The sequence below is a fragment of the Pan troglodytes genome, chromosome 9 (genome assembly GCF_028858775.2).
Source record: "Pan troglodytes isolate AG18354 chromosome 9, NHGRI_mPanTro3-v2.0_pri, whole genome shotgun sequence".
NCBI classification, from domain to species: Eukaryota; Metazoa; Chordata; class Mammalia; order Primates; family Hominidae; genus Pan; species Pan troglodytes.
The window spans coordinates 37,264,184-37,279,805 of record NC_072407.2 but is presented as its reverse complement, the minus strand read 5'-3'; the positions used below and the strand labels follow the sequence as shown (position 1 = coordinate 37,279,805).

At 40.8% G+C, this 15,622-nt stretch overlaps 1 protein-coding gene across 10 annotated transcripts in view; it reads right to left on the bottom strand.

Annotated features, from left to right (window-relative positions):
* The window catches only part of HIPK3 (homeodomain interacting protein kinase 3), a 99,436-nt gene extending 84,033 nt beyond the window's left edge, over nt 1-15,403 (bottom strand). For 6 of the 10 annotated variants that reach the window (XM_001144457.7, XM_016920647.4, XM_001144535.7 and 3 more), the window contains exon 1: nt 15,266-15,403. The gene's annotated coding sequence lies outside the window, so the exon portion shown is untranslated. Of the gene's footprint in view, nt 1-14,462; nt 14,891-15,265 lie in introns of those variants that run through there. The other 4 variants (XM_009460195.5, XM_003313024.6, XM_063782832.1 and 1 more) reach the window with 2 other exon arrangements.
* Between the last annotated feature and the right edge of the window lie 219 nt (nt 15,404-15,622).

The window sequence follows — 15,622 nt, the reverse complement described above, 5'->3', positions numbered from 1 at the left end:
CAAGATGGCAAGACCCCATCTCTATTTAAAAAAAAAAATTAGCCAGGCACGGTGACACACACCTATAGTCCCAGCTACTTGGGAGGATGCCTTGAGCCCAGGAGTTTGAGGTTGCTTGGCTATGATAGTGCCTGCCACTGCACTCTAGCCTGGGTGACAAAGCAAGACCTCATCTCGACAGGGGACAGGAGGGAACGGGAGGGGAGGGGAGGAAGAAAGAGGGAGGGAGGGAGGGAAGGAAGGAGGAAGGAAGGAGGGAGGGAGGAAGGGAGGGAGGGAGGGAGGGAGGAGGAAGGGTGGGAGGGAGGAGGGAGGGAGGGAGAGAAGGAGGAAAGGCCGAGATTGCACCACTGCACTTCAGCCTCGGCAACAGAATGAGACTTCATCAAAAACAAAGAAAAAAGAATAAAGGAAAAAGGAAAAGGGAAGGGAAGGGAAGGGAAAGGAAAAAGGAAGGAAAAAAGGAAAAAGGAAAGGAGAAAGATCTCTCTCATTCTTATGACAACTTTGAGGAAGGTGATACAGCAGAAACTTGCAACAGGTCTCCTTAGGAAAGCCAGAAAAACTAAAGAACAACAATGTAATTTACAAAAATCTGAAGAGTTAAGAAAACAAGCAGCTTCTCAAGACAGTACCCACAAAGAAACGACACTGAATTATTATTTTTTTTTTTTTGGAGACGGAGTCTTACTCTGTCGCCCAGGCTAGAGTGTAGTGGCGCGATCTCGGCTCACTGCAACCTCCACCACCCATGTTCAAGCGATTCTCCTGCCTCAGCCTCCTGAGTAGCTGGGATTACAGGCAACTGCCACCACGCCCGGCTAATCTTTCGAATTTTTAGTAGAGATGGGGTTTCACCATGTTGGCCAGGCTGGTCTCTAACTCCTGATCTCAAGTGATCCACCTGCCTCGGCCTCCCAAAGTGCTGGGATTACAGGCGTGAGCCACTGCACCCGGCCACGACATTGAATTCTTAAAAATCTATTACAACTGCTTCTACCTGGCCCTAACTACATCTAATCATTAACTTTAAGTGACACATTTTTTGAGTTGCTTATAAGCTGTGCATTAAAACCACAAATTGAGATAGACTTAGCAAGGCTACAGATTTATTTTTCTTCCACTGAAAGTGTCATAGAAAAACAGATTTTTTCTTTATGTTAGTGTAAAAAGTCACACTATCAATGCATGATACTAAAAACCATACATATCAGAACTATAATGATAATGATAAAAATAGTTTTCTTCATAATTATCTGGCTGAAGCGATTTTTTTAAATACACCATCAATGTATAAAAAAGAAAGATATTAAGAAAGTTTAAATTTAAGTTGCATATGTAACTAACAGCTAACACATTTTAAGTTTAAAATTAAGTAGCCATTGATCCCATAAATAAAAATGTGCTTCCTCATTAGACTGAAAATGGCTGCCAAGTAGTTACAGTTTACTGATTAGAAATCTATTCTCGAATAGTAACTAAAATTGACTTTATTTATTTATTTATTTTGAGACAGGGTCTTGCTCTGTTGCCCAGGCTGGAATGCAGTGGCACAATCATGTCTCACTGCATCCTAGACCACCAGGGCTCAAGTGATCCTTTCACTTCAACCTCCCTGGTAGCTGTGATTACAGGCTCATGCCACCACACCCGGTTAATTTTTTGTATTTTTGTTAGGATGGGGTCTCACCATGGCTGGTCTCAAACTCTTGGGCTCAAGCAATGTGCCCACCTTGGCCTCTCAAAGTGCTGAGATTACAGTCGTGAGTCACCACACCCAGCCACCATTTTTTAGGCATTTGCACAAGAAACTAGATAGAATCTCAGATATGAAAATAATGATTGCATATTCACTATACAGGATGAAATACGCCAAAACATTTATATCATTATTTATCATATTAACAAACACTTAGAATGCTATTTATTCATAGAACCTTGCAATTTGAGTGAATAAAAATTACCACTAAGGCAGTATCATTTACCTGGAATCATACTGCTAGGAATTGGTATACTAGACTAATATAAAACTTAAAGTATTTTGCCATAAAATCATGAAAAGATATATCATTCACATTAACAAGAGGTTAAATTTCAGTATAGCAATCATTTTGAAGTTATTCAATTACTATAAAATTACAAAATATTCAGGGAAAAGAACCTAATTCCTTCAAGTCAGTTAAATGTTTTATCATATGCTTAAAATTAAAATACATGATAACTGGATATAACAATGTTTCCTCTTATTCTTTTTCTTATCACATTTTTTATTCTTTTTTTAATTAGAGACAGGGTTTCACCATGTTGCCCAGGCTGGTCTTGCACTCCTGTGCAAAAGTGATCCACCTACCTCGGCCTCCTAAAGTGCTGGGATTATAGGCATGAGCCACCACACCCAGACTCTAATCAACTATTATTATTTTAAATAGCAGCATAATGTTCTATCCTATGTGCATATCATAATTTGCTGGACTGCTTTTTTTCCAATTTTTTTCACTGTTCATATAAAGTTGTAATAAGCAGTTTCATACAGTTGTTACACATTCTTTCTTTTTAATATCTTATTTTTACTGTAAGTTTTCATACATTCTCAATTTTCTTAGCCAGGCGTGGTGGCAGGCACCTGTAATCCCAGCTACTTGGGAGGCTGGGGCAAGAGAATTGCTTGAACCCAGCAGGCGGAAGTTGCAGTGAGCCAAGATCGCGCCATTGCACTACAGCCTGGGTGACAGACTCCGTCTCAAAAAAACAATAAATAAATAAGGTTTCAAACATAAACAAAAGGCAGGCCAGGCGTGGTGGCTCACGCCTGTAATCCCAGCGCTTCAGGAGGATGAGGCAGGTGGATCACCTGAGGTCAGGAGTTTGAGACCGGCCTGGCTAACATGGTGAAACCCCATTTCTACTGCAAATACAAAAAATTAGCCAGGCGTCATGGCATGTGCCTGTAATCCCAGCTACTCGGGAAGCTGAGGCAGAGGAATCACTTTCACCTGAGATTCAGAGGTTGCAGTGAGCCAAGGTCACACCACTGTACTCCAGCTTGGGCAACGAAAGCGAAACTGTCTTAAAAAAAAATAAAAAACCATATACATGAATACACACACACACACAGGGCAATAGAAATGAGGATGCTAGATAGGGAATCTAGGCAAAGGATTTAGAAATAAGGTAATTCTGAGGTACCTGTAAGGGAAAAATACGGAAATGAATAGGAGGTTCAAAATATGGGTTGAAAGCTAAGAACTGAGTAGGGGACACTGTAAACAATTATCTGAAGGAATACATAAACTATAAATAAAAAAAAATACAGGGGAGCTTAGTAGGAGCAATCTCATTAAAGTGGCATAGACAGAACTATACTGCCAAAGGCTATGAAGTGAACAGAAATCCAAGTAGAGGCCAGAGAACACATTTAAGAAGTTTAGAAGAAACAGAAAAAGAAACAGAGGACCCTAGACTTGAAGAGGCACAATTAAAACATGGTTGCTTAAGATCTCAGATACTTGGGCATGTTAAAAAGCTGAAGGAAAAAGAGTCAATGTTGTACACAATAAATATATATAATTTTACCTGTCAAAAAAAAAAAGCAGGAAAAAAAACAGAACTTTAAGTTTTTGGACAAGCTCCAGCTGTTGAAAAACACAATTCTGGATGAAGCCCACATGGAAAATAGTGAGTAATCTTGGGGGAATGAAGAGATGTTTCTTTCCTTGAGAGAGGAGTGAAATCCCAAAGTGTGTACTGTTGGAATTAAGTCCAGAGGTAAAGGGTTGGAAATCTGGGAGAAGGTCATACCTACTGACCTTTATCAAGGAAAGCGACTCATCTGTTAGAAGTAAAAAAAGAGGCAGGAGTAAAGGAGGGTTTTGAGAAGCTAAGTTTGTCGATGACACGTTCACAACTGCTTGGTCAGGTCAGGTACCTGCCAAGCTATGCAATAAAGATGCTACACGTTGATTAAGGTATGTAAGTTGAGTATCATATGTCTGTATTTGACTCCTTTTATAATAGTAATATATTTGTTTTCCAACATCTATTATACACTTTAGGGAACATAAAAACAGATAAGAGCATGGTCCCTAAACTTAAGGAACAGTTCAGATACGATTTCATATTTTTAAATGAAAGTATAACATTCCCAAAAATGTTATATATTAACTTCTAATAGGTTAGGAAGTTGAGGTATTTCATTTTCTTCCAATAGAATTAATGCAAAATCATTTCAAGCTAGATAGACCTTCAGATGTGAGATACTTTAAGGAGATTTCAGATTTTGAGATACTTTAAGGAGAAATTATAGAGTGGCCACTAGAAATAGTTTCAGAAATGCCACACTAGGCTTAGAGAAGGCAACTCATAAGGCAAACACTCCCGAAAATTTTCTGTTCAAGGCTACTGGCAATTAATCATGTTATCATACCAAACACCTTTTCATACAAGATTCTTTTTTTAATTTTTTTTTTTTTTTTTTTTTTTTTTTTTTTTGGTGACGGAGTCTTACTCTGTTGTCCAAGGTGCAATGCAGTGGTGCAATTCTAGCTCACTGCAGCCTCTAACTCCTAGGTTCAAATGATCTTTCTGTCTCAGTCTCCCGAGTGGCTAGGACTACAGGTATGCACCACCTCACTCAGGTAATTGTATTTTTTATAGAGATGGAGTCTCACTATATACCCAGGCTGGTCTTGAACTCCTGGCTTCAAGCAATCCTCCCACTTCAGCCTCCTAAAGTGCTAGGATTACAGGCTTGAGCCACTACACCCGGCCCAGAATTCAATTTTAAATACACATGTATAAAATATCAAAATATTGCCAAATTGTCAAATTTAATTAAGAATACTGTTTTTTGTTTGTTTGCTTATTTGTTTTTGAGATGGAGTTTCACTCGTCGCCCAAGCTGGAGTGCAGTGGCACCATCTTGGCTCACTGTAACATCCGCCTCCTGGGTTCAAGCAATTCTCCTGCCTCAGGCTCCAGAGCAGCTGAGATTACAGGCGCCCACCACCACAGGCGCCCACCACCACAGGCGCCCACCGGCTGATTTTTGTATTTTTAGTAGAGATGGGGTTTCACCATGTTGGTCCGGCTGGTCTTGAACTCCTGAGCTCAGGTGGTCTGCCGGCCTCAGTCTCTCAAAGTACTGGGATTAAAGGTTTGAGCCACCAAGCTTGGCCAAGAATACTGTATTATATACAATTGTACTAGGAGCCAAACAATAAAATACTTGCCATTTTCACATCTCTGCTTTTAAGGACTCCAAGTTAAACACACTTTTAACTTACATAAATGAAATACAAAAATAATATTCCGGCCGGGTGCGGTGGCTCATGCCTGTAATCCCAGCACTTTGGGAGGCCGAGGCGGGCGGATCACGAGGTCAGGAGATGGAGACCAGCCTGGCTAACACAGTGAAACCCCATCTCTACTAAAAATACAAAAAGATTTTAGCTGGGCGTGGTGGCGGGAGCCTGTAGTCCCAGCTACTCAGGAGGCCGAGGCGGGAGAAGGGCGTGAACATGGGAGGCAGAGCTTGCAGTGAGCCGAGATCACGCGCCACTGCACTCCAGCCTGGGGGACAGAGCGAGACTCCGTCTCAAATAATAATAATAATAATAATAATAATATTCCTTTTGTGTAGTGGTTTCAAGTAAGTTACAGCTAGCAGGTTCAACATTCTTAAAAATACCTTGTAATGTGCGCCGGGCACAGTGGCTCACACCTGTAATCCCAGCACTTTGGGAGGCAAAGGTGGGCGGATCACCTGAGGTCAGGAGTTCCAAACCAGCCTGACCAACATGGTGAAACCCTGTCTCTACTAAAAATACAAAAATTAGCCGGGCGTGGTGGCAGTTGCCTGTAATCTCAAGGCTGAGGCAGGAGAATCGCTTGAACCCAGGAGGCAGAGGTTGCAGTGAGCCCAGATCGTGCCACTGCACTCTAGCCTGGGGGACAGAGCAAGACCCCGTCTCAAAAAAAAAAAAAACAAAAAACTGGAAATGTTTTCGCCTTTTGTTTACTTTCCACAGGTTGGCATAGGAATGAGGTTTAAAGGGCTCTACATTCTAAATTTAGGAGAAAGGAAATATAGCTAGAAAGGGCAAGCCTAATAGAATTCCCTCAGGCAATGTGAAAACTGTACAGGTCCAGAAGAAAAAACCACGAGAAAACAAGAGAACTATATTACTAGCCACATCTGAGAAATATGACCTTCCTTTATTTAAATTAACATACAGTTTATCTCTATAAGATACTTCAACTATAAAACTGATTAGCCTTAATGAAAACACTTGTCACAAGATAAAACTGGTAATATTTTTTTCCATCAGGACTTGGCAAAGTTTAAAAAAAAATGAATAAAGTTAAAAATTAGGGTTTTTTGGTTTTTTGTTTGTTTGTTTTTGAGATAAGGTCTCACTCTGTCTCCAAGGCTACAGTGCAGTGGCGCAATCATGGTTTACTTACTGCAGCATCGACCTCCCTGGGCTCAGGCAATCCTCCCACCTCAGCCTCTCCAATAGCTAGGACCACAAGCATGCACCACCATGCCTGAATAATTTTTATATTTTCTTTGTTTTTCGGTAGGAAAAGGTTTCTGCATGTTGCACAAGCTGGTCTCAGACTCCTGGCCTCAAGGGATCCACCCACTTCAGCCTCCCAGAGTGCTGGGATTACAGAAGTGTTCATATTTTTCAATGACTTATTTTGATTTTACCCACTGCAAGAACAGCAGTGAATAACACACAACTTTAACATGAATGCTACTATTTTAATATCATTTATTTAAATATTTCATATTTAATAAAGTAAACAGCCTAGAAGTTTGAATGTGCTATTGTTAATCATTTTTCTTAAGCAGTGTTTTTCTAACTTAGGTGCACATATACAAATATAAAAGAAAATTTACAGTATTCAGCTAATTTCACTTATCATATACTTGCTCAAAGCTGGGACCACGTGTTAGTCTCTTCGTTCACTGCACAGTACCTTGCACTTAGTGGACGTTCAAATATATACTAGATAAAATAAGTTTGTTTTCTTTTTTTTTTTTTTTGAGATGGAGTCTCACTCTGTCGCCCAGGCTGGAGTGCAGTGGCTCAATCTCGGCTCACTGCAAACTCCACCTCCCGAGTTCACGCCATTCTCCTGCCTCAGCCTCCCGAGTAGCTGGGACTACAGGTGCCCGCCACCACACCCAGCTAATTTTTTTTGTTTGTAGTAGAGACTGGGTTTCACCACATTAGCCAGGATGGTCTCGACCTCCTGACCTCATGACCCACCCGCCTCGGCCTCCCCAAGTGCTGGGATTACAGGCGTGAGCCACCGTGCCCGGCCCATTTTGCTTTTTTTTTTTTTTTTTTTGAGACAAGGTCTCGCTCCATCACTCAAGCTGGATTGCAGTGGTACGATCTTAGCTTACTGCAGCCTCGACCTCCTGGGCTCAAGTAATCTCGCACCTCAGCCTCCCCAGTAGCTGGGGCTACAGGTGCACACCACCATGCCCAGCTAGTTTTTGTATTTTTTGTAGAGATGGAGTTTCACCGTGTTGCCCCGTCTGGTCTTGAACTCCTGTGCTCAAGCGATCCACACGCCACAGCCTCCCAAAGTGCTGGGATTACAGGCATGAACCACCGTGCCTGGCCAATAAGATAAATAGTTTTCATACAAATACTTTATCATTATCTGTCATAATAAAATTTCTATCTTTTTTGTGGCCACAGTCTGTGATCAGCTACAAAAAATATTTAAAGCACATTAAACAATGATTACAAATCCACTATTTTTGAACCCAATATTATTCTTACCTAACTTTAAAATACAAAACTACAACCAATATACTGCAGAGACATCTTACTGTCTCCATTGAAAATGTCTTATTAGAAGTTGGCCCAAAACATTCTTATTTGGCTTTGAGAATATAGCACAGCATCATAGCTATAGGTTATATAGCAGCATAACCTGTAATTTTCATTGTGATTTTATGTCACTATACCCTATTTAAACTCAATAGAAATTGTAATAAATTACATACCTAGAGCCTTCAGAAGTATTAATTTAAGTCATTCTTTGGAAGAAATGTCTAGAAAGTCAGGTTCAGTTTTCAATGTTATCACTCTAATCTATCTCATTAACTATTTAAAACTGTAGCATTATATATCTAAAGTCGTATAGTTTACCAAACCTACCAGACTCTCTGTATTATTAAAGAGATAACATGTAATTGAAATATGCTTTTAAAAAGTTGAAACAGATTTTAAAATTGGCACCTTTAGGCCTTTATATGCCAATTTATAGGGTAGGAAATATTTAATAAGCAAAGTTATTTCCTGCAAATGTTTTCAAGTTCACTATTTTGTTTTTAAAAACTCTAAAATATTTTGTATGCTTATAAATAATATACAACCAAGTAGGGGGAAGTTAAAGAATTTGAAATAAACATTTTTTGTTTTTAGCAAATCAAATACTTTCTAAAATTTCCACAGTAAAATAACTGTCTAGCCAAATACAGCCAAGTTTTTATTTTCTAGCATTCTTAAGACAATTTTCTTGGTAATCCATATTAAATCAAATATAATTTATAAAAGCTACAAAATGTTTAGGGTGAGGAGCTCGCCTCATACTCTATTGATTTCAATGCCTATCAAATCTAAACTGTTTTTTTTCCAACTAGATTAGAAATGGAAAAGTTTCTGATCTTGGAACTTGCCTGATCTTGGAGGCTAAGCAGGGTCAGACCTCATCAGTACTTGGATGGGAAAAGGTGTTCCAGCATAAACAATTCCTCAAAATAAAAAGAAATTCTATCTCACCAGCCTTGGCAATCCTTTGCGTTCAACATGATCAAGAATTATATGAAAGAATAAGTCTTTCACAACTTAGAAGTACAGCTCAAATGAGCAAATACTACGTTTTCCTTTATTATGCTTTTCTAAATATCCACTTTTCTTTAAGTGTGACCTTTTTGTTTAAAAAAAAAAAAAGACAAGGTTAGCAGCGAAGAAAATGCAAGGTAAAAGTGTACCTAGAAATCTAGTCTTTAAGAGATATTTATCTCAGAAGAAGGTGAAAAGGACTGTGTGACAGACATAGATATCAGAAGTCTGAGTTTTAATTCATACATGATGTATCTTAGTTTTATTTTTTAAGATCTCCAGAAACTAAAAGGATATATCCTATAACTCAAACTCATTTTAACAGCAATATTATGTTCTATAGTCTTCACACTTGCAGCTTCAGATTAGTCCTGGAACATAAGACTTTTTTTTGTTTTAATTGTAGAAAAAGCTTATCTTCCCCCAAACTCCACCTTAAGGAAAAGTCTCTCAGATTGAAGAAACAAAAGACAGAAAGAGGAAGGGGTTGGGGGAGGGATTTTAAAAACTGAGGTCAAGGATGATAAACGAGATGCTATTATTTCACAAGACTGATCACTTAGCAGGTTACTGACTTAATCTTTCCCTCAAGCTATTACAATTTTTCACTAAGTGAACTCTGGGCTCCAGCAACTTGGACATTTAAAATCATAGCAGCCAGGCGCGGTGGCTTACTGTAATCCCAGCACTTTGGGAGGCCAAGGTGGGCAGATCACTTGAGGCCAGGAGTTTGAGACCACCCTGGACAACATGGCAACATCCCATCTCTACTAAAAATACAAAAATTAGCCAGGTGTGGTGGCAGGCACCTGTAATCCCAGCTACTCAGGAGGCTGAGACATGAGAATCACTTGAATCCCGGAGGCGGAGGTTGTAGTGAGCCAAGATCGCACCACTGCACCAGCCTGGTGACAGAGCGAGGCCCTGTCTCAAAATTAATTAATTAATTAAAGCAGATTTCAGTCTCCCAAATCCAATTAAACCAAGCTCTTCTCCCTTCTACTGTCCAGTCTCCCCTGCCTCACCACCCACTCTCCCACTCAGTCTCCTACAGAATGGGAAAGGTCTCATTATTTTAGAAAATTAGAGAAATTGGGCCGGGCACAGTGGCTCATGCCTGTGATCCCAGCACTTTGGGAGGCCAAGGCAGAAGGATCGCTTGGGCCCAGGAGTTCAAGACCAGCCAGAGCAACAAAGCACAACCCCGTCTCTACAAAAAATGAAAAAATTCAAGGTGTCAGCAAGACCATGTTAGAAAGACAAAAAAAGAAATGAAAAAATTAGCAGACATGGTGGCGATACCTCCTGTAGTCTCAGCTATTTGGAGACTGAGGCAGAAGGATCTCCTGAGCTCAGGAGGTTGAGGCTGCAGTGAGCTATGATCATACCACTATACTCCAGCCCAGGCCATGGAGCAAAACCCTGTCTGTAAATGAAAAAATAAATACAAAAATAGAAAAAATAAATATAAAAAGAGAAAAGATCAAATATAAAAATTAGAGAAATTAGTTTAAAGTAACAAAATACATTTAAGGTCAAAAATATGGTCCTCAGTTTGCTCCATTTCAAGGACTTTCTGTTGAAAAGAGCCTTCTCAAGTACTAACTTGGCATTAACTGCCAAATATAAAAGACAAAATAAATCTGCTTAATAACTTAACTGTCTCCAAACCACAAATGCTGTCCTAAAAATACAATACATATTGACAATACTCATCCAGTTGTTTTAATTTCCACACAGTAAGAACAGAGGCTCTAGGTCCCTGGCATAACAGTGGTGTCTCAGAATCCAGACAATATGCTGCCTTTGTTTAGTAACATATGTTCCAAGTATCAACTGAGAACAGCCTGGTCTGCCAAAAAGCTCAAGGTTTCATTTGACAAACTTATAAATGTGTAACATACATCCTCCAAATATCTATTCTATCTTTGTCCTACAAGTGACTAAGACAAGGTCCCAAAGAACATCTATGGCAAAGCTACAGAAGCAGCACACTAATATTAAGTTGTTCTTCCTCCAAACCACTCTTAACTACATACCAAGCCAACCAAAAGAAGTGACATTCTTCCTTAAGTAGGCCACATAAGTACTGACTATCCTAAAAGCCTCCACTGACTCAGTACTTCTCCAAATATATATTCTTAATATAAGTTGCTTAAGTATTAGGCAAGATATATATTTTTAAGCAGCTGGATCCAGAACCAGTTAGGACATTTAAAATAATTCCTTTACACATGAACAGACACTCTTCAAAAGACATACGTGTGGCCAAGAAGCACATGAAAAAAAGGTTATCACTGATCATTACAGAAACGCAAATCAAAACCATGAGACACCATCTCACGCCAGTCAGAGTGGCTATTATTAAAAGTCAAAAAATAACAGATGCTGATGAGGTTGCAGAGAAAAGGGGAGGCTGATACACTGTTGGTGGGAATGTAAATTACTTCAGCCACTGTGGAAAGCAGTGTGGTGACTCCTCAAAGAGCTAAAAACAGAACTACCATTGGACCCAGAAATCCCATTACTGGGTATATATCCAAAGAAATATACATTGTTTTATCATAAAGACACATGCATGTATATGTTCACTGTAACACTATTCACAAGGCCAAAGACATGGAATCAACCTAAATGTTCATCAATGGGAAGACTCGATTTTTTAAAAATATGCTACATATGTACCATGGAATACTATGCAGCCATAAAAAAAGAATGATGTCGTGTCCTTTGCAGGAACATGGATGGGGCTGGAGGCCATCATCCTTAATAAATAATGCAGGAACAGAAAACCAAATACCACACATTCTCACTTATAAGTGGAAGCTAAATGATGAGAACACATGGACACAAAGAGGGGAACAACAGACACTGGGACCTACCAGATGGTGGAGGATGAGAGGAGGGAGAAGAGCAGAAAAAATAACTATTGGGCACTAGGCTTAGTCCCTGAGTGACAAAATAATCCGTACATCAAACACACATGACACAAGTTTACCTATATAACAAACCTGCACATGCTCCCCTGAACCTAAAAGTTTAAAAAGAAAAAAAATACATATATATTTATATATAATATATATTTTATATATTATATATTTATATAATATATTTTATATATATTTTTATATATAATATATATTTTATGTATATATATATATATATATATACATATAACCCCTTTAGACTTACACCGGTATCACAAAAGATTCTCCATGACAAAGCTTTCAGCAAGTTAAAAAAGAGAAATACTACATCCCAGTGAAAAGTGTGGGGTGGGGGGGGGAATAATACCTTTTAAAAAATAAACACACTGATAGAGTCATCCATTTTAACAAAGTTTTAGTAGTTTGTCTTCAGAAGTAACTTCCAAGTTAAACATACCACATTGGGAGTCTCAACTTTGGACATCAGAAAACCAGGACAGCTACAACACGAATACTTATTTTGGCAACGATAAATCAAGTTATTCTGTGTCCTCTAAGAGTTAAGAGTCAGGAATAACAACTTCTGGAAGGATTTTTAAATATGGAGAATTTCCTTAGAATATCTTTGAATCTAAATATTACCATGACATCTTTTCATCTCCAAACTTAAATGTGAGGTTCCAATGGGAACTACATTTTTATGCCTTTGAATTAACCACCAATAGTGCAATTCTAATTTACCTTATCATCATACTTGGTAAACTGTTGCTATGAAAATAACATTTAATAAGTTAACTCTCTTACCTGGTAAAATAAAGTTAACTTCAAAAGTTACCAGGATAAGTCGTACTAGCATTCAAATAAAAAATAACATGCAAACTAGCATTCCATGAAATGGATGTGAATCAGGTCTGAAAAATAATATTGCGGCATTCTGAAATTTACATTTTCCCTTTCCTCCTTTCCATATGCTTTCAGGTTCATGCATCAAATATTAAAAACAAAAGTTCAATCAAAAAATTAATTTGATAGCTGCTGCTTTTTTAAGTTGCAGGGGGTGCAGGGAGGCTCTCCATATCTTGCATTAAACATAAAAACCTATGTGCCCACGCCATACTTGCAACAGCAACCTACGTCTGTAATTTACACCCTATTTTATGGTATCCAAAAAGTTAAGAGTATGATCTACAGCTTCTTTTCAAACATGTTTACAAGAAGAAGTATCTCATATAAACCATCCATTTTAATGTGACTCTAAAATCCCATGCCCAAAAGCCAATGACCAGTTTATAAGCAAGGTAATGACTAGTTCAATGGAAAATATATTTTGACAATAAACTAAGGCTGACTTATCATGTTATGATCTGCTTGCCTAATATGTATGTTTAGCTACTGTAGTCAGCAATGCCCAAATATAAAGTTGAAACATTTAATGGCCAGTTCTGTTCTAGATTTCAAACTCATCTTACTTTTTTACAACAGTTTTAATCTAAGGTTCTCCACAAATACTTTTTTCTTAGAAGAGATCCCCTTGGGGCGGGGGGCGGGCGGCGGAGGGGGGAATTAAGGAACAAATTTTTCCATAAGTACAAAAAAAAAAACAACGACATGCCCAAACATCACAAATATTTCAACACATCTCTGCCTTAACATAAATTTTAAATAAGTAAATTTCAAAAAAGAAAAATAAATCTCAAACAGGTTAAGCATTATAGTTCAGAAATAAAAGTCCTCTACACTTTATGAATGCAGCCATAAATACACCAAGAAATATTTCATTGACTTAAAACTAAATAACTGTATCTGGCTGGTAAAATTGCAATTACTGATAAGTGGCACGAAAGCATAAGATAATCAATAAAACTATGAAAACTTTTTTTACAAAAGGTCAGTCATATTTTGTTTACTTAAAATACTAAGTTTAATCATGACCTATCTAAACCTTATCATTGCTCATTGTATAAAATTAGCACTGCACTTGCAAACATAAGCAGAATCTAGACTTATCAAACATATGGTGAGACTTCACCAGCTTCTGAAAAATTAAATAATATAGGATTAAAATGTCTTAGTTGGGTAAGCAGTAACCACCGTTACGGCTCAAGACTTTTCATCAAAAATTTGATCAGAAAGGAAACCTCTTTAAAAATTTTAAAGAGCCCAGCAACTAAGACTTTGAAATTAACTGAGATGGTTTGAATGAATATAAGTACTCCCACTTCAGAAGCTACAGCTAAAAGCAAATACCTAAAATAGCAAAAAGGGAAAAAGTGTCAGCAGATCTCCAAACTACTAGAAAGTACGCAAAAGCACACGCACAGACTGGTTTGCCAGCTAACTTTTCCGGCCCTGTACCAGACAGACATCAAAACAAAGTTTACAATAGAGCCAACCATGCGCTTTCCCTCTAAACTGGACGATAAACTGAAATTTTTTGCTGTTGCTAATAGAAGCCCCTTATTATAATTAGAAGCAGCCAACCGACAGGTGGAAAAACAAATTCCCTAACAGGGCAGTAAGAGGTTGTGAAAACACGGTTCAAGGCCTGAACGTGTTACGACTACTCTGTAACAAGTCCAAGGTAATTTACGCACACACTTCTCAGCGCAATTCCTCAAGCAGAGATGAGACTGGGGAACAACAGGATTCCCCGAGAGCCACATACCATTTTACAACAGCCGTCTCCCTCCCGACAGAGAAACAGACATTTTCATCCAAAGTCTTTCCGCCAGTTCTCCCAGTGCGGCGAAGGGAAGCGGGCGGCAGCCACCGTAACGAGAGAAGCCGGCAACAGCCCCGCCGCGCGGCCGCCACGCCTTCCTCCCGCCGCCGCTGGGGACGCGGAGCCGCGGATCACATTTCTCCTCCCCAACAATCACACACACGCACGCACGTCCCCAGAGTTGACACCCTGCAAACCCGCTGCTCCGCGACGCTGGGGACGGGGCCACAAAGCCCGGGACGCGGCCATCGGCTGGGGTGCTCAAGCTGCGTGCCTGCGCGTTTGTGTTTGTTCCCCTTAATGAAAGGAAAGGGATCTCCGTAGTTACGGCCTAGGACTGCGGAGGGGGAAGAGAGGCTCCCCGTGGGACTAAACAAAACTTCGGTTGCTGGGAAGAGCCGTTGCGCAACCTTGGCAGGGGGAGGGGGGGCCGAGGCCCCCGGGCCCCGGCCAGGCGCGGCTTCCCGGAGGCTACGGCCCCCGCGTCCGGCGGCCCAGGGCCTGGCGTGGCGCCGGCTTCGAGGGAGCGGCTCATACCGGGCCACACTGCAGGGGCTAGGGCGGAAACTGGGAGCACGAGAGCGCTGGGGATGCGGATGGGGCACGGGACGCGCAATGAGTGCGGGCTGCGCCGGAGGTGTCGGGCCAGGCCCGGGTCAGGCTTGGGGTCCGCTGGCCGCGGAGCCCGCAGACGGAGCCGATCCCCCCACCCCGGGGTGGCGGCGCCCCTCGCTCGACTCCCTTACCTTCCTAGAGGCCCGCGCTCTCTCCTCTTCGGGCGGCCGCAGCCCTGAGCATGTCCGGGGTGGGGCGCAGGGCCGTGCCGGGGACCGGGAGCCAGGCGCTTCAGCAGGCGGCACCACCCAGCCCGGGCTCAGCCCCTCTCCGCGGCCGCTGCCATCTTGTCCTGGCGGCTGAGAGGAAACGGCGAAACACCCTCCCCCGACCGCTGCTGCTGCTGCTGCTGCTGCTCTGGCTGCTAAGCGCCGGGCCCGTCTCCCTCATCTTCCTTCCCGGGGATTTGGGGTGGGGACGGCTTGGCTAGGGCGAGGGGTAGTGGGAGGCCGGTCGGCCTCCGGCTACTGGGGCCTACGGGCGACGCA